The sequence below is a fragment of the Ambystoma mexicanum genome, chromosome 2p, assembly GCF_040938575.1.
Source record: "Ambystoma mexicanum isolate Mex_15411 chromosome 2p, UKY_AmexF1_1, whole genome shotgun sequence".
NCBI classification, from domain to species: Eukaryota; Metazoa; Chordata; class Amphibia; order Caudata; family Ambystomatidae; genus Ambystoma; species Ambystoma mexicanum.
Genome location: NC_090923.1, coordinates 318,205,629 through 318,233,303, shown reverse-complemented (window position 1 = coordinate 318,233,303; position 27,675 = coordinate 318,205,629).

Genomic DNA, 27,675 nt, shown 5'->3' with positions numbered 1-27,675 from the left:
ATGCTTTTGGAGTTGTTCATAACTTTGGTCGACTCTGGGCTGAGAGAGGGTTTCTGACATCACATGGCGCCAGAATTCAACATGGCCCTTTGATTGTACGATTGCTGTCTGCACTCACGTTTCCAAAGCGCCTAGCAATAGTGAAATGCGAGGAACATAAAAAAGTAACATGCAAAGTAGGAGAGGGAAACGTGTTTGCAGACAGAATTGCGAAACAAACTGCCACTGATTTGAATACCAAAATGATGATGGTTCAGACGGAGGAAGTACCCTGTATGACAGAAAATGGAGCTGCCACTGTCAAAGAAATGCAGGCCGACGCTACGCCCGATGAAATACACGGGTGGGCAGAGGGATCTGCTGAGTTGGATCTAGAGGGTTGTTGGGTGGACAAGGAAACTAGAAACTGGATGTTGCCAAATTTGTACGTGACTGCAATGGTCACAATCGCCCACAGCCCTACGCACATCTGTGCGAAGAAAATAATACAGCACCTTTCTACAGTTTGGCAGAATGCAAACATAAAAAAGAATGCAGAGAGGTTGGTGCAGAACTGTATCACGTGTTTGCAACAAAATGTAGGGAAGGGAACAGTGACTCCAACAGGCAGTTTTGGCCCGCCCTCTATGCCATTTGAGGTGATCCATTTTGATTTCATAGATATGGAGAGGTGCCAAAACTTAAAATACGTCTTGGTGGTGATCTGTGCATTCAGTAAGTGGGTGGAGGCATATCCCTTGAAGGACTGCACAGCAATGAGCACGGCAAAAGTAATGTTGAAGGAGTACTTTTAAAGATTTGGCTTGCCCCGTCTCCTATGATCTGATAATGGACCACATTTTGTGGGCGCAGTGGTATTACTGTTATGTGCTGGTCTTCAGATTGATAAGAGATTCCATAGTTCAAGGCATCCGAGTTCTGCCGGTCTTGTGGAGAGGCACAACGGGATTCTTAAATCACGGATTAGCAAGATTTGTGCGGGAAGCAAGTTGAGTTGGGTGGATGCATTACCAATAATTACTATTATGCATGCGTACGTCTGTACAGGCTAACACTGGGCTCTCCCCGTACGAAACCGTGATGGGGAGGCCGGCAAATGTATGGTGCGCACCACAGCCAAAACGACTTAGTGAGATAGAACATCCTGTGCTTAGTACTTATTGTGGCATTTTAATGCAGAAATTGCGTTTGATTCATCAGCAGGTGCAGGAGGCATTACCAGTGAGATACACTGGTCTGGGGCACGCGCTGGAGCCAGGCGACTGAGTGCTGCTTAAAAACTTTGAAAAAAAGTCATCATTAGCACCCAGGTGGCGCGGGCCCTATCAAGTACTCTTGGTGACGCAGACGGCAATACGGGTGGATGGAAGGAAGTCGTGGATCCATGCCACCCGTGCCAAGAAGATTCCAACTGCACTGAAAGACTTTCCTGACACTGATGACCGGAAAGAGACAGCGGTCCCAGAAACGAAAGAAACTATTGCCAGTAAGCAGCCACCAAATCTGCCAAAACGAGAAGTGAAACTCGAAACAAAGCCTGAGACGATTGCCAAAGAGGGGGAAGGGCAAAGAGTGCCCCAACGTTGCCCAGCAGAATCGACATCACTGCTGGCCGACACAAAATCTGGCTTGCAAATACCAGCAGAAACAAATCGTGTACCCCTTTGGCGCCCACCAGCACTTCCCAGCACGCCAAAGAACGGATCTGCATCATTGGCGTGGTGCACACAAGCACCTGCAGTAGCGCCACAGGCTGACTTTGAGCCTGAATCTGGAAGTGCACAGGCACTGTTCATGGATCACACAATACCAGGAGTGAGGCGATACAACTTCCGGCCTCGAAAGACAAAGTGATCTGCTGTTCTTTTTGGTGTTTATGTCAACCTCTGGTTCAGCTCATGGACGGAGAAGGAACTAGAGGTGTAGAGGAGAGAAGCGAGAGAATTGTGCAAGTCGGACAATTCAGGACTCGCGTCTCCTCGGTGTGATCATAAAAAGTACATGTGTCAGGAACCAGAGCGGACAAGCTGGGCGCACATGGTACTATGGCAAATGAGATAACTGATTAAAAGTACATGTGTCCTGAACCAGAGCGGACAAGCTGGGTGCACATGATACTATGGCGATAAGATAACTGATCAAAGGTCCTCTGAGCAGTATAAGAAAGGACAAGTGATCTCGCCTAAAAACGAATAATCGAATCCAGGCTAAAAAAAGGACAGGCAGAACTGAACTGTGACAATTCCTTTGAACTTATTGACATCAGAGAAAGCGCGACGAAGAGAGAGATCCACAACAAACTGTGATAAGAAAGAAGAAGGACGATGAGAAACATGTCGGGACCGGTTCCAGCCTCCTCCTGCACCACCACCGCTGAGAATGAGTCAATTATTAAGACTGTAAGCTTAAGAAAAACGCATGGTACAACGAATTGTATGCTGGCACTGCCAATAATAATGTGCTTTATGAGCGTGGTAGCACCAATATCGACAGCCCTAATATTATGGTGGGTGGAAACAATACACCCATTAGAAATGTTTTTACCAATAATTAATATATCCACTACTGAAAGCCTGGTTCAGGTGATCACTTATACCCTGCCCCCAATGGAAGAAAGACACAGGGAAGGTTTTGGAAATAATACTTTGGTATTGATCATGAACATGACACATGCAATTCTGAAGAAAACAAATTGCTGGGTATGTGCCCATTTACCACAGCATGCTGGGAAAGGAATAGAGTGGTATGTGCAGCCACTACCATTAAGTTCTGCATGTAGTGCATCTTTAGGTGCAATGTTCTATGGGAAATGGAATGAGAGTAATACGGGTCAATTAGACAGAACCAACATGAATGAGTTTGGGGAGATAAAAATGAAGCCTGTGGGTTGTTCCATTTTCCATAAAGCACAAGTAATAGCCTGTAATTGTGTATAGGCGCGTTACAAATGCCATATCATATCATATCATAGCCCCAGAGCCTACGAGGAAAAGTACACGAAAGATAACACGACAAAATAGACGAGATAGATTGTCCCCACCAGAAAAAACATCTGTAATGACGTTTCGTGTAAGAACAGAAGGGGACAAATATGATATCCCCCCATTTTACATGGTGAATTATAGCCCAAGAACTGTCCCTTTTTGTCTAAAAAAGAAAGGCTCTTTTTCAGTCGGAACATATACTGGTTTCATGAATACAGTGGTATTAAAATCAGAAATAGAACCAGTATATGTAGGTGATCCAGTTTATTTTATTTGTGGAGAGAAAGCATATCCTTGGTTGCCCAGAAACTGGGGAGGTACATGTTACCTAGGGCTACTGTTCCCAGGAGTATTCCTCTTAGAAACAGCAGCCATGGCCAGATTATCCAGAACTAGAGTCAAAAGGACTGACAAGGGTGTTTTAATAGCAACTGATGTAGCAAAATCATTCATTCCATTCTTAGGGCAGATAGTGAACTCCTATAATATAAGGCAACTGTCCAGAATCCTAAAAAATACAATAAACACAACAGATATACTATTTAACATGACGTTGGAAGAAAGAGGAATCAGGTTAATGACGCTGCAAAATAGAATGCCTCTCGATGAGATCCTGGTTGATCGTGGGGGAATTTGCAAAATAGTGGGATCAGCATGTTGCATTTATGTCGATGACTATTCCCCCACGATCTTTGAAGCAATAAAGAAAATGCACGTCCTAAACTCTGAACTCCCTACTGGAGAAGGAAAGGGGGGAATAGGATCTTGGTTTTGGGGAATACTGCGTTCTTGGGGATGGAAATTGATCTCAATATTAGTAGTGGTGTTTGGAATATTCCTAACGTGCTGTTGCTGTATACATTGTCTACCCATAGTTTGCACTGAGGTAACTGAGGGATGTACGGAAGGATGTATGCATATGATGACAAAGAAAAAACAACCTCATGGTCATGGTCGAACTGACCCAGACCCAAATGAGATCAGAGCAGTAAAAGAGTTGATGGCAATAGATATGGATGAAAACAATGATGTTTACGATAGCATGCAAAATTCAGACATAAGTACTTCAGACTCATCATCACTAGAGGAGGTTTCAATAAATAGATGAGACGTTTGGCATAAGGCCAAATGAGGGTTTGTCAGTCTAGAAAAATGGATACCTATACTTTGTGACCACAAACGTATTTTGGTGGCCGTGGGCCAACCGTCTCATGCACGATATGACAGAATATAGGTTTTTGAGTTTGCCAATGAATGGCCATTTTGATGTAACAAGAATCGCCATTTTGTTTTCTAGCCATTGCTCATTGCTTTCTGTTCCTATTGCTTTGCAGTATATTTTCCGCTTATACTGCTCGACTGTAAAACATTGTTGTCTGTACGTAAAAAGGACAAGGCCGCAGGACCGAGAGGATAACAAGAGTTCATTGAAACACAAACGTAGGCAGCGCCAGGAAGAATGCCCGGCTCCCTCCCGAATGTAGCCTTGAAGCAGAGCTGCAGGGCATTTAATCATTTTGCAGCTGCCAGCCAGTCTTGTTATATGGTAGAATATGTTAGAATAATACTGGGGAATTATGCTAAATGCTTGAATTATGCTTTTCTTATGACCCCCCTTTGCTGAGCCCGCTAGAGCGTGTCGGCTCACAGGACACGAATAGCACCTAATAGATAGCAAGGTCCGGAATGCAACTCTTCCCCCCTGTATGTAGCTTGCTTCCAAGAACAGAAGCGCTGTGTTCTATTCAACAACTGAAAGATGCCTCCACACTCACAAATTGCAAATTGTTACTAGAATAGATGTTTGAAGGTGTCATAGCTGTCGGAGATGTTCATCATCACACCAAGTTCAAAGAAACCCAATAAAAGGATAAAAGGGGGATGTTAAACATGTCATAGCTGATTGTTTGATATGCATTTTGTATATATGTAGCTGATGTATGTAATTCACGCTCTTGCATCCCTCGAGGTCTAGAGATACACCTCGCGGGGCGTGAGACCGAGTTGGCCAACTGAGACTTTTTCTTTGCAATAAACCCTAGCTTTGGGAATACAACCTTGTGTTTGGCGTATCTATCGTGTGTGGTGACTCGCCTTGTTTCCATAGACGTCAGGGTCACCCATGGGCACCTTTCAGCTGGGCTTCTAGTTAGAAGCAGTGGCTGAATGGATGTGGAGTGAGTTGGAAAGGAGCCTGTGTAGCTAGCCCAGGTTGGGTTGGGGATGATGGTGGTTGGACCGGACTTATGTGTTAAGGGGAAGAGCCGGAAGCCCTGAAACTGGTGGGGTCGGAGTGGCGGAGGTGCTTGGCCCCATGGGGGGCCTGGGTACAGTAGTGATGTGCAGGGCGGCGTGCCGCATGCGCATGGAGGGCAGGTGGGCCTGTTCCAGTGGATTGGGTCATGTGCTGGAGGGAAGTCGAACTGGTCCTTGTGGTGCATGGGGGATTTTGGTGGAGGGGAACCCGCATCCGGCTCGATTGTGGATGTGGGCCTATGAATGGTCCAGCGTTGCAGATGTCCCAGTAGATGAGAGCAGTGAAAGTCCAGTGTGTAGACAGGTCAGGGACTGCACTACGAGGGGCAGGGATGATGCTACCCCGCAAGGTTGGGGGGTTTGGCCAGTGGCTGGCAGGGCGTCTGATACAGGGTTTGTGCAAGTAAGTCAGACGGGCGTAACGCGGCCGCCCGGGTGGGTAGCAGCCCGTGTAGGTGGGAGGTGGAAAGACCTGGTCCAGGTGCTCGTGGCATTGGGTGGTCGGGGGACCCGAGTCGGTGAGGCCGGTGCCTGGTAGCGAGGCTGGGGGCCTAGTGAGGCGGGGGTCCCAGCAGTTGGATCTGGACTGAGGATCGTACCTGTGTCTGATAGTAAGAGTCCAATCTGCCTGGTTCCAGTCAGGAAGTGAGTGCTGCTGTTCGGGATAAGACATCTGCTTCCTGATTGGAATTGAGAGACCTCAATGGTGATTGGTTGCCGGCGCGTGACACTGGCCATGATGCCTCAGACCCTGGTATGCTGATGGTGGAGAGAAAGCAGGGAGGCGTGTCATGTGGAAATGACGCGCGGGGCCCTGGGAGGCATATGGTATTGGAATACCAGGGCGGCGAAACTGCATCAATTAGTGCCAAAATTATGAGGCAAAGTACCGAGGGGCACAAGTGCGGTATCAGGTGAAGTCATGTCACCCTGATTGTCAGCCAGAAAAAAGGGGGAAAATAAAGGCAATTGCGCAGAGGGCGTGTCAGCCTTGAAAATTCATCCAAGGCTATTGCTGTTCAAGAGGGGCATAAACTAGTGCAGTGTTAGGAGAGGGTCACAAAGCGCCCAATGAGGGCAGCCAGTGAGTGGAGAGGAGGCGGGGCTGTGTCAGCTGCAGGAGGACAGAGTAGTGGCTAGTGGTGAAGAGGAGCACTGAATAGTGTGGTGTGTTGGAGGTAACTTAAAGGGGGCGAGGGTCACAAGTGCGGTGTCTGCTGAATACAGGAGGTACCCTTGGTTGTCAGCCAGAGAAAGGAATAAGGTGCAGAGTTGTCGATTGGTCAGCAATGGTGAATTGCTGGTCTTGAGGGGCACTGGGTAATGCGTGTAGGGTGAGGGTCACAAAGAACCCGGGGAGGGCAGCCAGTGAGTTAAAGGGATGGGGAGATCGACAGATTGGTGGTTCATGGAAGAGAGAGGCACTGGATAGTGCAGTCTTTAGACAAGGGTCACAATATTGGGTGCCTAGTGGGCAGCAGCTGGGAGACTGGCCAATGGGCCAGTGGGCAGCAGCCCGGGAGCATGGAGTGGGTTAGGACCACTGAGTATGTCGTACCCTTTTTGGTCTGAGATAAGCTGTGGAGCCACCAGGAGGTGGATGCATGTACTTAATCGGTCAGAGACCACTAATGCACGGAAGAATGGTACCCTGATTGGCAGCCACAGTGTTGGAGGGGCAGGAGGCGCGTCTGGGGGGCAGTAGGTGGTGAAGTGTGTTGCAGACATCAAGGCGGATGGCCAAGGTGGCAACAACCGGTTTATTAATGTATAGAGGGTAAAAAAGGGTCTATCTCTTGGCATGGTGTCACAGAAGGAGAAGGATGGCTCATAAGAACACATGAAAATCATGATCACTGTTGAGGTCACTCGTTACGCCTCTATATTTGCATATCAGTCTTGCTTCTCTCCGGCGCAGATGGAGTTCCCTATCTCCTCCTCTGGCATCTGTCGTATTGTTTGTAGTCCCACAAAGGAAATGTCATCTTTGTTGGCCCATTGATGTGTTTGTTGCCAGTGTAGTGCCAGCGGGTATTTGTAGTCTTGAAGATAGAGAGAGCTCAGGTGTTCTCGAATTATGATTCTGAGCTCCCTCTTGGTGCTCCCGATGTACTTGCGATCACAAACACATATTATGGCATAAACCACAAATTTAAATTTACAATTGATATATTGTTTAATGACATGTTTCAGGTGAAGTCATGTCACCCTGATTGTCAGCCAGAAAAAAAGGGGGAAAATAAAGGCAATTGCGCAGAGGGCGTGTCAGCCTTGAAAATTCATCCAAGGCTATTGCTGTTCAAGAGGGGCATAAACTAGTGCAGTGTTAGGAGAGGGTCACAAAGCGCCCAATGAGGGCAGCCAGTGAGTGGAGAGGAGGCGGGGGCTGTGTCAGCTGCAGGAGGACAGAGTAGTGGCTAGTGGTGAAGAGGAGCACTGAATAGTGTGGTGTGTTGGAGGTAACTTAAAGGGGGCGAGGGTCACAAGTGCGGTGTCCGCTGAATACAGGAGGTACCCTTGGTTGTCAGCCAGAGAAAGGAATAAGGTGCAGAGTTGTCGATTGGTCAGCAATGGTGAATTGCTGGTCTTGAGGGGCACTGGGTAATGCGTGTAGGGTGAGGGTCACAAAGAACCCGGGGAGGGCAGCCAGTGAGTTAAAGGGATGGGGAGATCGACAGATTGGTGGTTCATGGAAGAGAGAGGCACTGGATAGTGCAGTCTTTAGACAAGGGTCACAATATTGGGTGCCTAGTGGGCAGCAGCTGGGAGAATGGCCAATGGGCCAGTGGGCACTAGCCCGGGAGCATGGAGTGGGTTAGGACCACTGAGTATGTCGTACCCTTTTTGGTCTGAGATAAGCTGTGGAGCCACCAGGAGGTGGATGCATGTACTTAATCGGTCAGAGACCACTAATGCACGGAAGAATGGTACCCTGATTGGCAGCCACAGTGTTGGAGGGGCAGGAGGCGCGTCTGGGGGGCAGTAGGTGGTGAAGTGTGTTGCAGACATCAAGGCGGATGGCCAAGGTGGCAACAACCGGTTTATTAATGTATAGAGGGTAAAAAAGGGTCTATCTCTTGGCTTGGTGTCACAGAAGGAGAAGGATGGCTCATAAGAACACATGAAAATCATGATCACTGTTGAGGTCACTCGTTACGCCTCTATATTTGCATATCAGTCTTGCTTCTCTCCGGCGCAGATGGAGTTCCCTATCTCCTCCTCTGGCATCTGTCGTATTGTTTGTAGTCCCACAAAGGAAATGTCATCTTTGTTGGCCCATTGATGTGTTTGTTGCCAGTGTAGTGCCAGCGGGTATTTGTAGTCTTGAAGATAGAGAGAGCTCAGGTGTTCTCGAATTATGATTCTGAGCTCCCTCTTGGTGCTCCCGATGTACTTGCGATCACAAACACATATTATGGCATAAACCACAAATTTAAATTTACAATTGATATATTGTTTAATGACATGTTTGTCGACTTCGTTGAAGTTAAGTGCCTTGGTGTTCTTGTCATGTTTACACATTGAGCACATTCTGCGTTTGTAAAAGCCCTGTGGTTTGTTGCTTGTAAGCCAGTTGTCATTAGTTCTAGGTGCTGGTGCAATGCAAGAGGGGCTTAGAAATGTCTTAAGGGTCCTGGCTTTGGTGTAGGTCAGGCAAGGTTTGTCTGGTAACCATTGCCTGATATTCCCATCTATGGTTAGGAAGTGCCAGTGTCTTTTTAGTATTTTCTGTACTTGTTGACTGGCATTGCAGTATTGGATAATGTATCTTATTTTATTGTTATTACTGGTCATTCTTCTAGTTTGTTTGATTGGCTAGGTGACTGTCTGCCAGGACAGCCACCCTGCTGTGTGATAGACAGCCAGGCTGTGTGAATGAAGGAAAACTGCATAAAAAGCAGGTCTCTTGGTCTTGGTAGGCAGAGTCGCCACTTGATTGTGAGAACTGAAGAGAAGCTGAAGGAAGAGGACCGATTCCACGACTGAACCTCCCGGTGAAGCCATGCTGTGGGTCCGAATCTCCAAACTTCGATGACAGGGAAGATATGCAAGGAATCTTCTTCCCTTGAACTGGTGGGACCAACCAGTTCGCCAAACACCAAGCAAGGCCTACCTCCCCTGGTCGAATTTGCTGTGCACAGCTACAGTGAACCGGATAGCCAAGAGGCCCGGACCCTGTTTGGGTTTTAAGGAACACACCTTTTATTATTTGCTATCCTCTGCTGCTGGTTTCTTCCCTGAGCAGTGCAGGACCCTCCAGTCTTCCTTCTTTGTGTCAGTCCGACAGTTGCTTCAGGAACCGTGAGCCTGCAGGATCTGCCAGGAACTTCTGCCTCAGCTACAGCATCCTTCTTCTAAAGGTACTGTTCAAACCCGGTTGTCCATTCCGTCCAACCGCGGTGAAAGTGTTTGAAATCTTTCGCCAATATGAGGGCTTGTCCTTCTCTGTTCTTTTAAGTAACCTTTCTTCCGACCAACTTTGTTTCGAACTCTTGGCAAAGACTTAACCGCAAACTACTCTGAACTGTGTGATCCTCTGCAAAGACTCTGAGCCATTTACATTGGCCCAGGCCTATTGATTTGAATCCTCATTGTAGCAAGCCTTTTCTAGATTGCCCTGCCTACTTGTTGGTGCTGCTTAATTTTGTATAACCTTGTCTTTCCATCCCTTTTAAATTGCTAGAGTACCATTTTCCTCACACTTCATTTTGAGCTTAACGTGTCCAGAATTGATTGGGTGTTGTGTAGTATATTAAGGGTGTGATTTTTCTGCTGCTTTATTTAGTGAACTGTTTTACAAACATATGTGTAAATAAATGTATATTCTTTTACTTAGAAACCTTGAGTCAGTGTTTGTTTGAACCATAGTAATTGCTGTCCTTTGTATATATAGTGGAGGGTCGTACCACACACTTATTGGGAGACAGATGTAGGTGAGCAAAACAATATTCTTTTATATCACTTATTTAATCCCTTGACATGTCTATTTCTTGTCTCTAAACCAGATCACCTGATCTCCAGAACACCTTTTTGGGACTCTATTTGATGTTGACAAGGGATTGAAAGTTAAAGGTTCGGACAGGATGGATTCCCCTCAAAACCCCTAAGGATAAAAATACTATGGTATGATAAATTGGTACACAAAAGGAAAGGCAGCCAATAGAATGCTGGTGTAAGTCTCTTTAGTTATTATTCTGATTACTTATACCTTCCTCTTGTTAAACCAGCATGGGTTTTATGGTTGGTGTACAAAAAAAGGAACCAGTGAGACACTATGTACAATAAAAACCTATGAACATAAGCAGCAGCGTAAATCAAAAGAACTTAAAAAAATACAGCGATTTTAATATAAATATAAATAAAAACAGTTCTTTATAAATATTAAAAAGTTTTCAAAATGATATACAATCGGCCTCATTACAACCCTGGTGGTAGCCGTGCCTGTAAAACAGGCACGACTGCCGCTGTAGTTGAATTTTTTCCGGCACACGCGAATGGGCAATTACCGGGTCATTACGGCCCTGCCGGACTCAGTAATTGCCCATTTGCCATAGGGCTGAATGGGAATGGGGAGGTCAGATGCCCCAGCAGTTTATAACGGTGCCGGCGCATCCGACATGCTGTGCTCGCAGGTACCTTTCTGCCCGCCAGGACCGACCTGGCGGGCACAAAGGCACCCGCAAGCACAACTCGTAATTTGCCAGTCCGGGAACTACGGTACCTGCATGCTTACCAGTACTGTAGTTCCCGGACCGGCAACCTTATAATGAGGCCCAAAGTCTCTTTACAGTGCACTGTAATAACTACATGTAAATGCCTTACGTTGGAGGTCCTTGCTGGTGTTCCTACTGTTCTTTCTCTTTTGTGCTGAGATGTCATTAGCAGACATGGTGTGTGAGGGGGCCAAAGTTCTTTCTAGCTGGGCTGCATATATCAGATTCAGCAAAGTAATTACAAGCAGCGTGTGTGGAGTCCCTTGTTTTAATCTGGCCAGGCTGTTCATATCAGGCGCAGCCCGGCATTTACGGCATTTACGGCAGCAGCAGGGAGTCCCAGAAACCTCCTCATCCTGGGTCATGTTGCCAGCTGCGCCACAGGGAGTCCAGTGAAGCCACCTGGCAGGGGCGGCAAGTTTACCGGCAAAATGCGGCCCAGGGTGCAGTGGTAACCCGGGCACTCCCCACTGAGGGGAGCACCAGTAATTAGAGAGCCTGAGGCCCACCAGTGAGAAAAAGTGCGCCAGTGAGGGAGTTATTCTTTCAGGCACTCCTCTGCCTGTCAGGCGAGCTCCAATGTGAATGTCTGGCCTGAAGCAGTGAAGGGCACTAAGCACCACTCAATCCTCCTTCCTGAGGTTTGAGAAAACCATTGTTCAACAGCGCTCCACTTGCGCCATACAATGCTTTTTCCATTTTTCTAGAGTAAAGGATCCCTTGCGCAGCAGGGTGTTACATGCTACCCCCCCATGCCCCCAATAAAATATCCTCGGTCCTGAGGCTATCCTTGGCCTGCTCTAAACATTTATCCAGCCATAAATTACATTGACAGGCCACTGGTTGCCAGTCAGTACCCTGAATCTCAGACAAGATGGGTTACATTTGCAAGGCACTCCCAGAGATCTGATAATCCGCAGACAGTGGAACCTAAATCACACATAGGAAATCGCTAAAAAACAGGAGTTAAGTTATTTTCTGTAATGCAGGAGTGTTGGAATCGTCCTGATCACTACCAGGATTGTATCCCAGTACGCAGGGGGTAAATAGCAGATGGCCTGGTTCTTCTCTCTGAGTGTCAGTTTTATTTCACGTCTTGTGATGGTCTGACTACAGGAGGAAAATGTTCCACCAGAGGTGTTACATTTGGCAGGAAGTTAGGCCCATTTTCAGACAGTTCTTGCCTTCTGTATGACAGTTGATTTTGAATCATCCCTGTGGTGCTGCCCCTTTAAGGGATGTGGCATGCAGCGGAGTGACGTTGCACTCCGCTGCATGCGCTATAAATAAAAGGGGCGTGCTCGGCCGCAACAGTGCAGCCGGGGAGCCCGACCACTACTGATGTCTGTGGCTGAGTCTATGGGGGTGCTGGGGGCTCACGGCATCGCAAGGGGGCTTCGACTGACCCCCAACAGTGGCGACAAGTCCAGTTGTCGGCCCAGGCCTGGCGGTGATCATCCCTGCAATTTTGTGAAGGATCTCGCTCATTCAATACCGCGGGCCGAGTGGACACCACGCGGCATTGGCCATTTTCATGTTTAGGCCTGGGATGATCACAGAGCTCTGGTAGGGCCCACGCAAGTCATCCAAGCCCAATTTTTGCACAGATTGATAGCGGGCAGCTATCTCTGCCTAGGACTACCTAAAGGGCTGGAATTTATTTTACTTTTAGGCACTTTTCACGGAGTGAAGGTGAGGCACTGGGGAAAGCGTGGTGCTTCCTCACATACACCCCAGGCCTCCCTAGCTCAATTTGTGGGACACCCATGTCTGGACTCTGGGCCCACATGTGTTGCTGTGTGGGTGGCTCATCATCCTGCTGTGCTGTGAGTATGAAGGACATTTGCTGAACTTATGACATTTTCCTTGTTGGGGTAGTTGATCTGGATGCTGCCACACTGCTGGACTTCACTGTACTCTGTGTCCTGGTGGCGACCTGCGGCACCCGGAGGCCTGTTCCAAGCTACATCATAAGGGTGAGTTGCGGCCCCTACTAAACCAGAAGAGGTGCTTGTGTGCTCTAATCCATGAGTGATCCAGCCAACCAAGACGGTGGGCAGGCTGTGGATCAACAACAGCCCCTGCCCCATCTCCCACCTGTGCCAGGGCTTGTGCCGGTACCTCAATTCATGGCCCAAATGAGGCCCCCAGCGGTGCTCCAACCTCTCCCTTAATTCGATGTCTTTGGCCTGCCGTCCAGTGTGGGGCCCAGGTGGAAGAGGTGGGTTGACCGCCTTGAAATGTATTTCAGGGCCACCATGGAGACCAATGATGACAGTAAGTTTGCGACACTATTGTATGCGGCATGGCCTGCTGTGCAAATCATTTTTTAATCCCTTCAGCCAGCTAATGGCTTCTATGATGCCGCAAAGACATCTCTCTGCAATAACTTCCTCCCATCAACCAATAAGGATTACGAACGATTTGTGATGCTGTCGGCTTGGCAGAAGGAGGATGAGACGCTGGACACTTTTTATGGCCGTCTCAGGCATCTGTCACTGGCGTGTGCATGGGGCGACCCCGATGATATGATTCAGGTGTGCTCGTTGGGGAAGCTGCGACGACAGGTGCTGAGGGAACCTGGGACCACCCTAGTTCACATCCTGGAGCTGGGTCACTGCCAGGAGGTCAGAGAAGCATGTGTATCCAAGATGGAGGCCGGCGTACGTCCTGTGAAGGAGAAGGAGGTATGTGTGGTGGGCGTGGGCCAGGAGGCCCGGTGGCAACTTCCACGAGAGGGGCGGAAGGCCAAGAAAAGCATGTAAGAGGTGTGGTCTGCCCCACCCTGCAGACTGTCCAGCAGCTGTAAAGACCTGTGGCTGATAAGGCCTTGCGGACCACTATGCACAAGTGTGCAAAGCATCTCTGCCTGTGATGGTGCCCAGAGGCCCCATGATGTTGGGCTTTCTCCGGCAATCCCACCCGCCCAATGTTGCCCAGGTCGACCAGGGTGGGGAAAGTGCCCAGCTGGACGAGGAAGAGGAAGAAGAGAAGGAGAACATCTTCTTCGTGTCGAGCGTGGAGGCCCTCATGTCGAGAAGTAGGCGACAACACGATGCATTGTTGCAGTGAACAAGTCTCCTGTCCCTGTGCTGGTGGACACGGATGCGTCTGTCAACGTGATGGCCCGAGGACATTATGATGCCATGGATAGTCCACCAAAGCAGGCCACCCCTAGAGCTTGCATATTCACATTCGGAGGGTCCGAATCAATTAACCCTGGATGGGGCGTTTGTGGCCAAGGTAGAGCATGCTGAGTCAAACATGACCGCACGATTCTACAAAACAGCAGTCTGCACAAACACGCTGCTGAGCTGCGCAGCAGCAGAAGCCCTAGGCATTGTTAATTTTGCTTATTCTGTGTACCTGGAGGACATTCACGACCAGCTGGACAAGTACTCTCACCTGTTCCAGGGGATTGGACAGATGGCTGGCGATCCGGTGAGGTTACACATTGATGAGTCAGTGCAGCCCGTTGCTCTGAAACACTGCAGAGTGCCCTTTCATCTCAGAGAACTCGTGGATAAGGAATTGGACAACTTAGTCAACCTGGGCAACATCGAAAAGGTTTAAGGTCCCACACCGTGAGCGTTTCCCATCGTGGCAGCTAGAAAACACAAACAACCCAACTCAGTGAGAATCTGCGTCGTGATGATGCTCCCCAAAAAGGCAATCCAGAGGGAGCGACACTGACCATTGATGACACTATCACTGAGTTGCAGCAGGCTCGCTTCTTCTCAAAGCTCGACCTCAGGGCCGGATACCACCAAGTCATGTTACACCCCGAATCAAGATACATCACAACTTTTACGACCCACAGAGGCATGTACAGATACAAAAGACTCAGTTTCGGGGTGTCATCAGTGGCCGAGGTATTCCAAAATATGATTAGAGGCGGTTTGGCAGATCTGGAGGGGGTATTGAATATCAGCGATGATATACTCATATTTGCAAAACTGAGGTGGACCATCTACGCAAGCTGGCCAAGACTTTCAAGCGGCTGCAGTCGCGGGGCTTACCCTTCATCGGGAGAAGTGCGAATTTCTAAGGCCAACCATCGAATTCTTTGGGTTCATGTTCAAAGAGGGTGGTGTGGCCCCAGATCCCAGAAAAGTGACATCAAAGATGACCGCCACCCGGAAAATGTATCCGAGGTGAGGAGTTTCCTAGGGATGGTGACCTACTGCGGACAATTCATCAAGAATTTGGCATCCAGGTCAGAGCCCCTGAGGGCCCTCACCAAGAAAGAAACGGTGTGGCAGTGGGGTCCACTCGAGCAGGCAGTGTTTGAGGACATCAAAGGCGCCCTCACGGCGGAAGACACAATGGCGTTTTTCGACCCCGCCCCCCAATCGGAAATAATTGTGGATGCCAGCCCATTCGGCCTAGGGGCCGTGTTGACACAGATTGGCACTGATGATAGTGTCTGCCCCGTGGGGTATACCAGTAAGACACTGTCAGACACTGAGCAGCGCTATTCCCAGATCGAGCGGGAGGCCCTCGCTGTTCTGTGGCGGTGTAGGCACTTCCGTTTGTACATGTTGGGCAGACCCGTGACGATTGTGACAGATCATAAGCCTCTCCTCCCCATCTTGGCCGGGTCATCCTCGAAGCCACCGGCGAGAATTGAAAGATGGATACTCGCAGTGCTTAAGTACAGGGTGTCGCTGGTATACCGACCCGGCTCGAACAATGCGGCAGACTACCTGTCCCGCAATCTGGGGAATAGCAACGGAGACGCACCGGACACCTGTGCTTAGGAAGCAGATGACCATGTGCAGATGGTGGTGGAGGCAGCAACTCCGAATGCCTTGCCGCTGGAGGATCTGGAGGCTGCAGCTGTCCAGGATGAGTGCTTTTGCATCCTTAAGACCGCCATGCAACAGGGGTCGTGGAAAAGTGTCCTTGAATCATTGGCGGGGCACACTCAAGAAGTGAAAGGGGTGCTAGAACAGCTGCGGAAGGTGTGGGAAGAGCTGTTATTCTCTGCCATGGGTCTCCTGCTGAGGGACGATTGGATCGTCGTCCCCCAGGCGAAGGTCCACAAAGTCATAAGCTTGGCCCATCAAGGACAACCAAGGCCCGACTACACCTCTAACTGTGGTTCCCCAAGCTGGAACGGCGGGTGGATGAGCATGTGGCAGCATGCGTCTGGTGCCAGGCAGCATCCCCCGCCCAACGAGAGCCCGCCATCGAGTCGATGCCCAGAGGTACGTGTCCCTGGGAAGTCATACATGCGGACTTTGGGTCCACCACGCAGGGTACACACTTCCTGGTGGTGGTAGACGAGTACTCCAGATATCCAGAGGTGGAGTTTGTCGAGTCTGTGGCGTTTGAACATGTGGTGGTGGCCCTGGAGAAAGTGTTTGCATTTCATGGTTTTGCCCATACCCTTTGCTCGGGGCGCCCTTCCAGGGTGAGCGGTTTCCATAGTTGATGGATGGGTATGGGATTCAACATCGTAAAATCACTCCAATCTGGCCAAGATTCAATTGGGAGGTGGAAAGACTAATGCGAACTCTGAACAAGACATTCTGAATTGCGCAAGGCCAAGGACGGTGTCTGACGAGAGCACTCTACCAATTCCTGCGGGTCTACCGGTCCACTCCCCACACATTCACGGGCATGGCTCCGGCGGAGGCACTATTCAAGCGGTGCACAAGGGGACTGCTGCCAGAGGTCGGGGAGAAAGAACCAGGGGTCATTGATGACCAGCAAGTAGAGCGGGATTGCCGGCTGAGGACCGAGCAAGAGAACGCCAGGAGAGGACTCCGGCCCCAACACCTGGTGCCCGGGGACGAGGTGCTATTCAGAAACAGGCACCCTCAAGGGAAACTGTCTGTGCCCTATGAGCCAGAGCCGCTTGATGTCGTAACCGTGAAAGGCTTGATGGTGACAGCCTCGGATGGTAAATCATTAGTCACCCGGAACGTGAGCTTTTCAAGAGACTGGGGGAAACGAGAACTGAAACACCCGAGGACCCGGACAATGTGAAGGTCCTCGACGAGGGCGGGGCGCCAGATCCTTCCCTCCGTCTCCAGCCGAGGGGACGACCGCTGATGGAACTCCCATGCCAGAGGCGAGCAGGAGGTACCCCCTGAGGACAGGGCGAGGGAAACCTGTTCGCCTCAGTGACTACATGTTAGGACAGGTATCCTGAATGACCTGAAGGGGCGTGGTAGTCAGATGGGGACCCAGGGCGGCTGCTATTAAAGGGGTACTGTTGTGTGATGTGTTATGGTTAAATTGGTTAATATGTTTGTTGGGTGTTTAAGTTTAAGAGAGTAAAATTTGTTGTCCTCATGAAAAAGGAGGAGTGTGGTGCTGCCCCTTTAAGGGATGTGGCAGGCGGCAGAGTGACATTGCACTGTTCCGCATGAGCTATAAATAAAAGGGGCGTGCCTGGCTGCCACAGTGCTACTGGGGAGCCCGAACACTATGGACGTCTGTGGCTGAGTCTGTAGGGGTGCTGGGGCGCACGGTCATCGCGAGGGGGCTTTGACTGACCCCCAACAATCCCCATCAGTATCTCAATGGGACAAGGTTTTCGGGGCAGAGCATCTGGATACTTCAGACCTGTCTCAGGACCTATATTGGCTAATTTAACTGTAATGGTCCCATTCTGCCACTCCACTGTCGGATAATAGTGACTTTGGTGCAAATAGGCAAATATGTTCATCCATCCAAGGGTTGGCAGAGGGCAGCAACAGTCCATCTTAGACCAGTACTTTTTTTCTGACTCTGGGGAAGCGACTAGTATAATTGCTAGCTAATGCAGTGAGGAGAAAGAAGGAGCCTGTGCCTGATACTTTAGCCATGACACATATTCAGCTTGAAAGCCAAAAATAGCCACCTGCCTATCTGCTGCATTTGATACACTATTTCCTCTTGAAATCTTTTTATGATATGGTATGTGTGCTGTACATTTTACAATCGCTAATTGTTCAGGCAACATTATGGCACCTGCATTATGGGTATTTATATATGCCAACTGGTAGGGAGAAGGGCCTAGTGATTGGTAGGATCCACTCACTAGTAATAGTATGAGAAAATGTCATGCTTGCAGATTCAGGGAAATTAGCTTTGCCTTAAACCTATAAGGGAGGCATTGTCAGCTACAGATTATGGAGTCAATAAAGAGGTGGGTTTGCATTATCTTGAAGATAATATTAAGCTGAAGAGTAGCTTGTAAGTACTGCATATATGGATTAACCCAAGAGCCTTACTTACACATCAGATCTTAAATTATGGTGATAAACAAAGTAACACCTTGGTGATCCCGTGTCTCGATTAAGTTTCAAAGGAATTAAAGAAATTCAAGAAAATCATGTCAGTAGAGCAATTAGCTGGTCTGCGCAAAGCTGCCTGCATGAGAATAAAAACCGAAAATAATGATTATCTAAATAAGAATAGAAAAAATGATTACTGAAAAAGTTAAAAATGGTATTAGCTTTCATATCAAATAATGAAGGGACACAGCAATACCCGAAGTTAGCCCCACTTGCAAATACAAGAGACTAATCGCCTGCACTCTGTTTAATTGCTTAGAACTGAACTCAGTGCTATGTAAACGATTTAAAAAATATGAAGAGTTTTCTTTCTGTCATTTCTGTGAAGGGGAAGCTGAGGCAATACTGCATTTCCTATTCTTCTGTATGATGCGCGTTGACTCAACAAAGTGGACCCTATTTCCTGAACTAAGACAGCATGGCTTCAAACAATGCCGTCCGGCATTTCGGATTCTTTTCTCTGCCCATACAGTCTTGGGTGCATTGAAATTGTATTCCTGTGCCAATCGTGCATCAGCTAGCATTCCTGGTTTTGGAAATTGAGGCTGTAAACTGAGGTTTATTCCTCTGGAAAGAATTAAGCTTTGAAGGATTAATGTTATGTATGATTCCATTAGAAATATTGGGGGTAATTTTCTATAAAATGTAAAACGGCTCCCCTTCACCAGATTTTCATAATGTCCACTGCAGGTTGCAAATGTGACGAGCACATTTGCACTCTGCAGCGCAAAGTGAGTAAACGCTGCCTGGCATGCTGGCATGGCAGGTAGCTTTTACTTTTGTTTATGAATACCGCTTGCCATGCCCGCATGGCAAGCAGCGCTCACAAATTAAATGAAACCCTCCCCAACATGCTCTCATGTCAGGTGTGGTTTAATTTCAACTGGGAATACTGCTTACCATGCATGCATGGTAAACAGTGTTCCCAATTGAATTTAAACCCTCCGGTTGCATTTCAATTGTATATGCTCCCTGCCATGCGCACATCAACTTTGATGCCCTTTTCATCACCAGAACACGGTTTACCACATCCTCCCCCATGTTTGCAATGTCCTGCTACCGCCCCCAGGGTACTGCATCAACATGCTGAATGGCCAGGAAGGGCAGGAGGCTCACAGCCCCTTTTATGGTTTTCTTGACCACAGTTTTTTTCTGTGATGTGTGTGATGTTTTGTTTTTTCTTTCATGTTCCTGTTAGCGCTATTATGCCTCTGGGCCTGTGGCATGCACTTTACAAACACATATAAATTAAAGATTGGCAATGATCCACAGAAGCGATTGGCCTTGCTACATCATCCCCTCTCCCAGAACAAGCTTATTTGAATCGCTCACCTTCCGGTGTGCTTCATCTCACAAGGAATCCATCGCCTTCCACCTCCTCTACCCACATACGACCGACTCTTTCATTATCGACATCTGCAACTTACGCTGCTCTGCCAAATTAGCACACTCTAATAATGGCTTTCTTGGAGATGTTAATGTCCTCAAGTCTCACACTGGCAACCACACTCAAAATATGCTTTTTGCACTGACGAGATGCATGGACCTTAAGCAAATTGTGCTCTTCCCCCACGCACAACAAAGGCAACACCCTAGACTCAGTCTTTACATTATCCCCCCTCATCCCCTGTGCAGACCCTATCCCACTCGACATGTCTGACCAGACCACCACCCCACTGTAGATCACCCACTCAGCGATGTCCCACAAAGGTTAGGCTAAACATCCCTCACTCAGCACCACTCATTCAAAACCTTTCCAGTCAATGATCTAGAAGCAAACATCACTGACTTCCCCACCACTGGGAATGCCTCATTTCCCCTAGAATTATTCAACAACTCAGCAATGAATCTGGTGAACACTCAGGTCCACCTAAAAACCACCTGGGCTAAGACCAAACAATCTGCCCCTTTTCAGACACCAGAGCTTGCTTCCAACAAATGTGCAAAAACTGTAACCATGGACATCTCACCAACCTCAAATCTCTCTGTGCCAATCAGAAGATTCTGATTACTGAGGAAAAAGCTGCTTACTACTCCACCACTATGACGGCAGCCTCTAACATTAGCAAATCCCTCTTTGAAGTAGTAACATATTGTACCAAGCCATCACCTAATCCCAAGGTGCCAGCAACATAGGAAAAACAGAATTAACAACTATATTATTGAAATAGATAACATTCTGACAGATCATTGAATCAACCTCCCACCGCATTAGCATCCCCTTGCACTCCAGTACAGAAACTGCCCCTCTGGATTAATTGTCTCTTCTCTCTCCCCCAAAAAGCCTAAAAAACAATTGCCCTTTAAACCTACTTCCTAATCTGACAATATCATCTTGGCCTCCATCATTAAACAATTTATGGGCCCAGTGCACAACACACTCCTCAGCATATTGAATACCTCATCACAAAAATGTAACTTCCAGATACCCTCAAGACTGGTCTCACACAACCTCTTTTTAAAATATCTACCCTAGACCCACTCGACCTGGCCAACTTCCATTTATTGGCAAAATCTCAGAAAAAGTAGTTGATACACAATTGCTTGCCAAAATCAAACAACTACACCTCCTAAACCAATATTAGTCAGTTCCATGTAATAATGTCCCTGCAAAAATGTCCCCTGACAAAAAAGTCACTGTTTTTTGCAGAGACATTATTAAATTGAACATGCAGGGGACAATACCGCAACCCCGGATTTATTATTATTTTTTTTAACAATGGGAGCAGAGAACATCCCGCAACCTGTCCCCATACAAATTGTCACCATATATAATGTTGCCAATGGCTTTTCCCAGTGACATTATGTATGGGGACATTATTAACTGATACCTATTAGTTGGGGTTCCATAACAAACGCAGCATTGAGACAGCCACCAGCCAGGTGGTGGATGATGCCCTCCAAATCATGGGTATGGGAAACTCATGCCTCCTCGTCCTGCTTAACCTCTCAGCTAAATGTTGACACACTTGACCATCGCTTCCTCCTCACTAACAAGATGAGATTTTATTTGGCTTTCCTCCTACCTCTCGGCAGACACCAGTCCATCCATATGCATAGGTTGCAGAGCCCCCCAAAGTTCCATTCTCTCAACAATTCTGTCTAACCTTCAAATGAAGCCTCTAGGCATAATCCTCAAGGATCCCAATACAGTAATTCACCAATGCACAGACAATACTCCGTTGTACATGAGTGTACAAATCTCACAGGATATTAGTCGTCCCACGATTATCTAGCCATCCTCCTGTCCTGTATCTCAAATGCTTACCTCAGACTTAGCCCATACAAGACCAAGTTCTTCCTCAGTGATCCCCCTGCTAAAAAACAATTTGTCCAACAATGTCTCAATGATAAGCGCCCAGAAGAATTAGATCAGCAACTCTCAGATTCAACAAAATCCTTAGGCTTCACCAAGCAGCATATTGCGGTAGATCTCTTTCTTCTACAGGGGCCTCCTTCTGGACCAGCCTCCCTGCCTCTCCGGAAACACCTCAAGACCTCCCTCTTTGCTTTTGCTTTCTCTCCTCCTCTACCCTGATGATTTCCAGGCTGACTCTGAAAGTGCATTGGCTACCTGGCTACCCTCTGATCTCAGGCCCCGGTCCCCTCCCCGCCAGTTACATACCTGCACTGCCCTCATGGCAACCTTTGCACTCAGGGACTGTTTCTTTATCCCTACTAGCACTTGACACCTGATGTCTGCACGCACCCTTGCACTTGCCACCAGCTGGCTGCACTCTTATTTATTGCCTTATTTATTTTACTGTTATCCTATGTACTGCACATCCACCTCCTCTTTGTTTGTTTGTTTTATTTATTTTGATAGCGCACCTAACCCTGAGGTATCTGGGCACGTTTAGAGCAAAAATACAATTGTTACAGCAAAGTCAAATAGTAAACATTACAGATGCATTTGTTGAGGGAAATTATAAAACAGGTTACAGTTTTACATTCAAAAGCAGGAAGGTTTCTAAGGCACAGAAAGCCGAAAAACAAGACGACAAGTTAGGGATTGCATGGAGTCATAGGTAGTTCTTGCAGATACGCCAGGAGATGGATGTTCTCCTGAAGTTAGTGAAAAGCTGGGTCATCTTAATGTCAGGTGGAAGTGTGTTCCACAGTTGGGCCGCCAAGACAGGGAAGCTGCTCCCACCTGATTTTTTTAGTTTATATCTTGGGACCACCAGTCAAGACATGTTAGATGATCCGGTTACCTGTGTAGAAGGTCTGATGGTGATTTTATTCTATTGGATAAGGTGGAGCCGTGTGATTCAGGGATTTGAAAGTAAGAGACAAGGTTTTCAACTCGATCTTTTCCTTTATGGAGAGCCATTTGTGTTGTCTTCTTATTGAAGAGATGTGTTCTCTCCTAGGGATATTTAGCGCAACCCTGAGTGCGTTGTTTTGCAGTATTTGCAGTTTGTTAAGCACAAACTTCCAAATAGAGTCCATTACAATAGTCCAGTTTGGACAATATGAGAGATCTGGCCAGAGTAAGGCAACTTTCCATGGAGAGCAATGGTTTGCACGCTTCCATTAGTTTCCATGTATAGGCAGTAGCTGAAGCCGTCACGTTAACTTGTTTGAGTAGGTTTGAGGTAGAGTCGATGTAAAAACCCAGTGTTTTTACCTCTTTGGCCACTGGGATGTTGTTCCCGTCTATATTAAATGAGGCATAGTTTGCGTTGAGCTTGTTCAAGTTTGCTGAGGAACCTATGAGCAGGAGTTCTGTTTTATCATCATTCAGACATAGGCCATGGGTGGCCATCCATGCCTGAATGATTAGATAAATTGTGTTCACAAGCCGTACATCAGAGTCATAGACACCTGTTAAAGAGAGGAGAATCTGGGTGTCATCTGCATGGTTTGTGTAGGTGACACCCAGACGGTCCAGTTCATCAAATAGCAGAGTTGCGAAGATATTATACAGGGTTGGCGACACACAGGAGCCCTGGGGTACTCCACATGTGATGGGGATAGGGTCAACTGCTGCTGACTGTGAGAAGACTTGCATGGTCCTTTTGTTTAGGAAAGATTTGATCCATGTGATTACATTCTGGGAGAAATGGGCAGCTGTGGTGAGGTGACTGCAGAGAACTCTGTGGTCAACCAAGTCAAAAGCGGCTGAAAGGTCCAAGAATAGAAGTATTGCAATTTTCCCTTTGTCTTTTAGTTTGCTGATCTGACTCTTTAAGTCAATCAGTGTCGTTTCGGTATCATGTTGAGGTCTAAAGCCAGATTGTCGAATCCTCAAGATCTGGTTGGTCTCTAAGTAATCTTAGATTTGCACATAAGCAACCCTATCCAGGATCTTGATCAGAAATGGGATCGTCGTGATTGGCCTATAGTTTGTAGGAATGGTGGGGTCCAACGATTGTTTTTTAAGAAGTGGGAGTACCCAAGATTCCTTTAGGTTACTAGGTACAGTGCCTGAAGAGAAAGAGGCATTGATTAACTTGGTTATGAAAGGTGCCAAATCTCTAGAGGCATCTTTGATAATGTGTGTCAGACAGCTATCTCCTTGGCACCTAGTCGGTTTCAAGGAGGCAATGATTTTGTGTACCTCTAGTACAGAGATTTTCGAGAATTTGAAGTCTTGGGAGGGTTTATTAGAAGGCTCTTGAGTTGAGTGGGTCGGAGCTAGGTTAGTTAAGTTATGACGTTTTTCCGCAATTTCCGTTTGCAAAGTGGCTATTTTATTGGCGAGAGCATTCTGAATGTTCGTACACCAGAGTTTGTCTTTTAGGCATGAATCAACGGCATGAATCTTTCCCTCCGCACTTTTCTCCTTCCCCCCTCCCCTGCACTTGTGCGATCTCAATGTCACCTGGCCAAGTAGGATCGTTGTCTCTGTCTTCCCTCTGTTTCCCATCCGTTGCTTCATCGCACCTTGAAATACTTGTGTATAGGCGCGTTCTAAATGCCATATCATATCATATAATTGACAGCAGCCTGTCCTTTCAGAAACCAAGAAGGACCAAATGGCCTGGATTCAAAACTCTACCCTACGCAAAATCAAACTCTTCATCCCACTGCATGACCTCCGGTCGCTCACTTGGCTCCCCTATAAGCAGCCCACCATGCTTCAGCATGCTTTATTGAGGGTGCGCGGAAAACTGAATTATTCACCCCTGTCCTGCACAAACTACAATGGTTTCCTCTCCAGGCCAGAATACTGTTCAAGACTGCATGCGTTATCTACAGAGCAGTCTTAGTAGCACATCAGCATACCTATCAGCTAAGCTCAACATATCTGGTCGCACACGCTCCTCATGCAGCAAAACGACCTAAAAGCTTGAATCACAACTTATCCACAAAGAGATGACCTGCAAGCAATCCTTCTGGCGTCACACACCCAACTTCTGGAAGTCGATCCCAGTATAGGCTAGGAATGACCCCAAAATTCTCCAGTTTTGTAAATCTCTCAAAACATGGCTTTTCAACAACACCTGACCATGAACTAATTCCAATGGATGCATAAACTGCTACTCACAGCGCTACTGATAAAAGATGCCAGCCCAAGCTCTGGCTATCCACACCCTGTACAGCGCTCAGCTGCTCTCAATCAAGTTCTGCGCTTTAAACAATACAATAAATAGTGCAATTTAGTGTACATACTATGGGAAAGATTCATGGAATGTTTTACACGGTTAAAAAAAATGAATTGGGTCCATAGTCCCTACCTAGTAAATAAAGGGGGACAGAATGGCTTAACAAGAATGCATGTCTGTCTGTAAATAGGCCCAATGAAATGGATGCAGGTTCAATGACAGTTTGAGGTACAGTGTTTTAGAGTTGCCAACTGGACTGATTGTAGTGGCAGACAGAAGAATGTTGGGGAAACAATCAGATCGTCTAGCAGAATTACTAGCACATTTGACTACTAAACATGAAAATGGCTGTCCCTCCCTTACACAGTCAACATAAGGACCATCTTGGTCTGCCGTATCAGGGGATTCATGAGGAAAGTCTTTCTCTATATGTCCTAATTCTGCTCTTTATGAGGGCCCTAAGTGCTAGTCTGTTCTGAATGCTGGTGCATCTGTATTAGGGGACTTGGTGGTTGTGGAAGTGGAAGCTGGACATTTTGCTGGATCAATCGGAGCATTTATGACCTTTTACTGCCCTTTCCATTGCCCCACCCTGATCTGCTCCGCCGGTGAATACTCTACCACCTTCCTTAGGTAACTGCCGTTGGGGATTCTGTAACTGCAATGCCAGGAGATTGTTTCATGTTATCTTCATTTGACTTTGAAATGGGAGACAATGGTTCGCTACTGTAAACAGTTCTAATAGGGGTTTTGTTTGCTTCCCGATTCAATTAATCTTGAGCTGCATTTGCCACAGCTCCTTGGGCAATATGTGTTTGTTTCATTAAGTCTGAATGTTGTGTAAAGATTATTTTTATCTAAAGTTAGCTGGAGATCCCCCCTTATTCTGCTTACAGTTATGGATCTTACCCCAAATGGTTTTCTAGGAGCACACTTCGGAGATGGCATTGAGCAGTCTTTGTTCTGCCTGTACCAGGTCTGAACCTATCCCTGGATGACCAATGTCTATCAACCTTTTGGGTCTTATTTATGCAGGCATAATTACCTACATAAACTGTGTCATGTCGGTCTGTAATTTTTAGGCAAATCTCCATGGATCCCCTCAGTTATTTGGAATGTCATTCACTATGTTTCTAGCATCCTCATGTTTCATGACAAATGTTCAGTGAACAATTGTATGTGAGTTCTGATATAATGCACCAACAGCCCTAATGGAAGTGCCCTAATAATATCATGTATTAGTGCAAACACTATTTGTATTTCAGAGATTCATACTGTAAAAGAAAGGGATATTGGCCCTAAATTTGAAGGACACACAAAACAGTGCAATACTTACAACCCACAGAGAAAAGAGAAACGCAAAACAAAGGAATGACATTGTTTCCTTCCTTCGACATTGATTACATCTTATGTGCCTGTCCCTCATACGATATGTGTTAGAGAATTGCATGCATGTGGTGGTAGGTTCTCCAGCAATCCTAGCTATGATTATTATGATGAAGTGTCAGTGTGCACTGACTGCTTCCTGAGGATACCCGCCAGCTAATTATCTCCTCAATGATAACTGGAGAGTGATGTTGCCATTATTTCTCTATACTTTGCCAGGTGAAGCAATTCCTGATTGTTTTGAATAATATGTGATGATGTTATGTGCAGTGCAGATGATCAGTGATTAAATAAAACGTATGAGGGTAATGGGGAGGTCAAATTGGCTGCCATTAGCTATGTGACCAATTATTTCAGTGGGTTTTCATACCTGATGTCACGTGAGATCTCATGACTAGCCCCCCAAAAGATAAAGCACTTTCTCACACCTGATGATCGCAGCATCACGGTACAAGCCTTGGTAATCTAACACCTCGATGGAGAGAGCGCTCTCCTCACCGGAGTCTGGCCACACACCTAGACTCCCTTAGTGCTGTTCAACAGGTCGCTGTGTGTCTCATAATGGGAACTAAGACATGTAACCACATCCCTCCAATGCTAAGAGAAATACACTGACTATCCATTCCAGCCTTCAATACTGCCTGCATCACATATAAGGCAACTCGTGCACAAACACCAGCCGAACTAGCAACAGTACCTGCGGGCTCAGGTTGGAACCACTCTTCTAGGAGCCAGACCATTGTGAGGCTTGAGACTAAAGTGGCACACAAAAAGAGGAAGCCATCCTACTGAAACAACATCTCGATCACAATCAAGACAGCTAAAATGCTCCTGGATCCAGGAAAAAACTGAGGATCCTGCTCTTTAGGGAATACCTATGGGTCACACTAGGACCTAACTCACCAAGGTATTTATCACCCATTTAGTATGTGATATCCAATCTGATTTAACTTGTATCCTCCTCTTCCAACGACCTCTACCACTTACCTCACTTAACTCTAAATTACATGTAGAAGGCTAAGATGATTCAGAGCTAGGTCTGAACTATATAAAGCCAAATACAAATAGTGCGCATTGGGGTAGATCAGGTCTCATTGCCCGGATGCACATTCATGTGAACTGCACATAGTTCTACGCAGACATTCTCAAATGTAATAAATAATACAATTACATTTTAGGGTGTGAATCCAGAAAAAAAGAAAGAAATGTAGGCTACGAAAGAGCAGTCAAATGAAGTGTCCATATCACCCTTGGCTTGGGTATGATTAAAATGTGAAGCCAGCAGAAACATTGCAGAAACATTGCAGGTTTGAAGTTAATTCCCTGGAAGCTCACGCATTGTGTGAGCTATTTTGTAGGTTTGGTAGTCTGATTAGACTGAGGTACAGAGAGACAATACCTTTGATGAGATATTAATGGACCAACATCAAATGCAAATTTGCTTCAGAGAAAATACACAAAGGAGTAAAACAAGGCGACAGATCCGGATGATGGT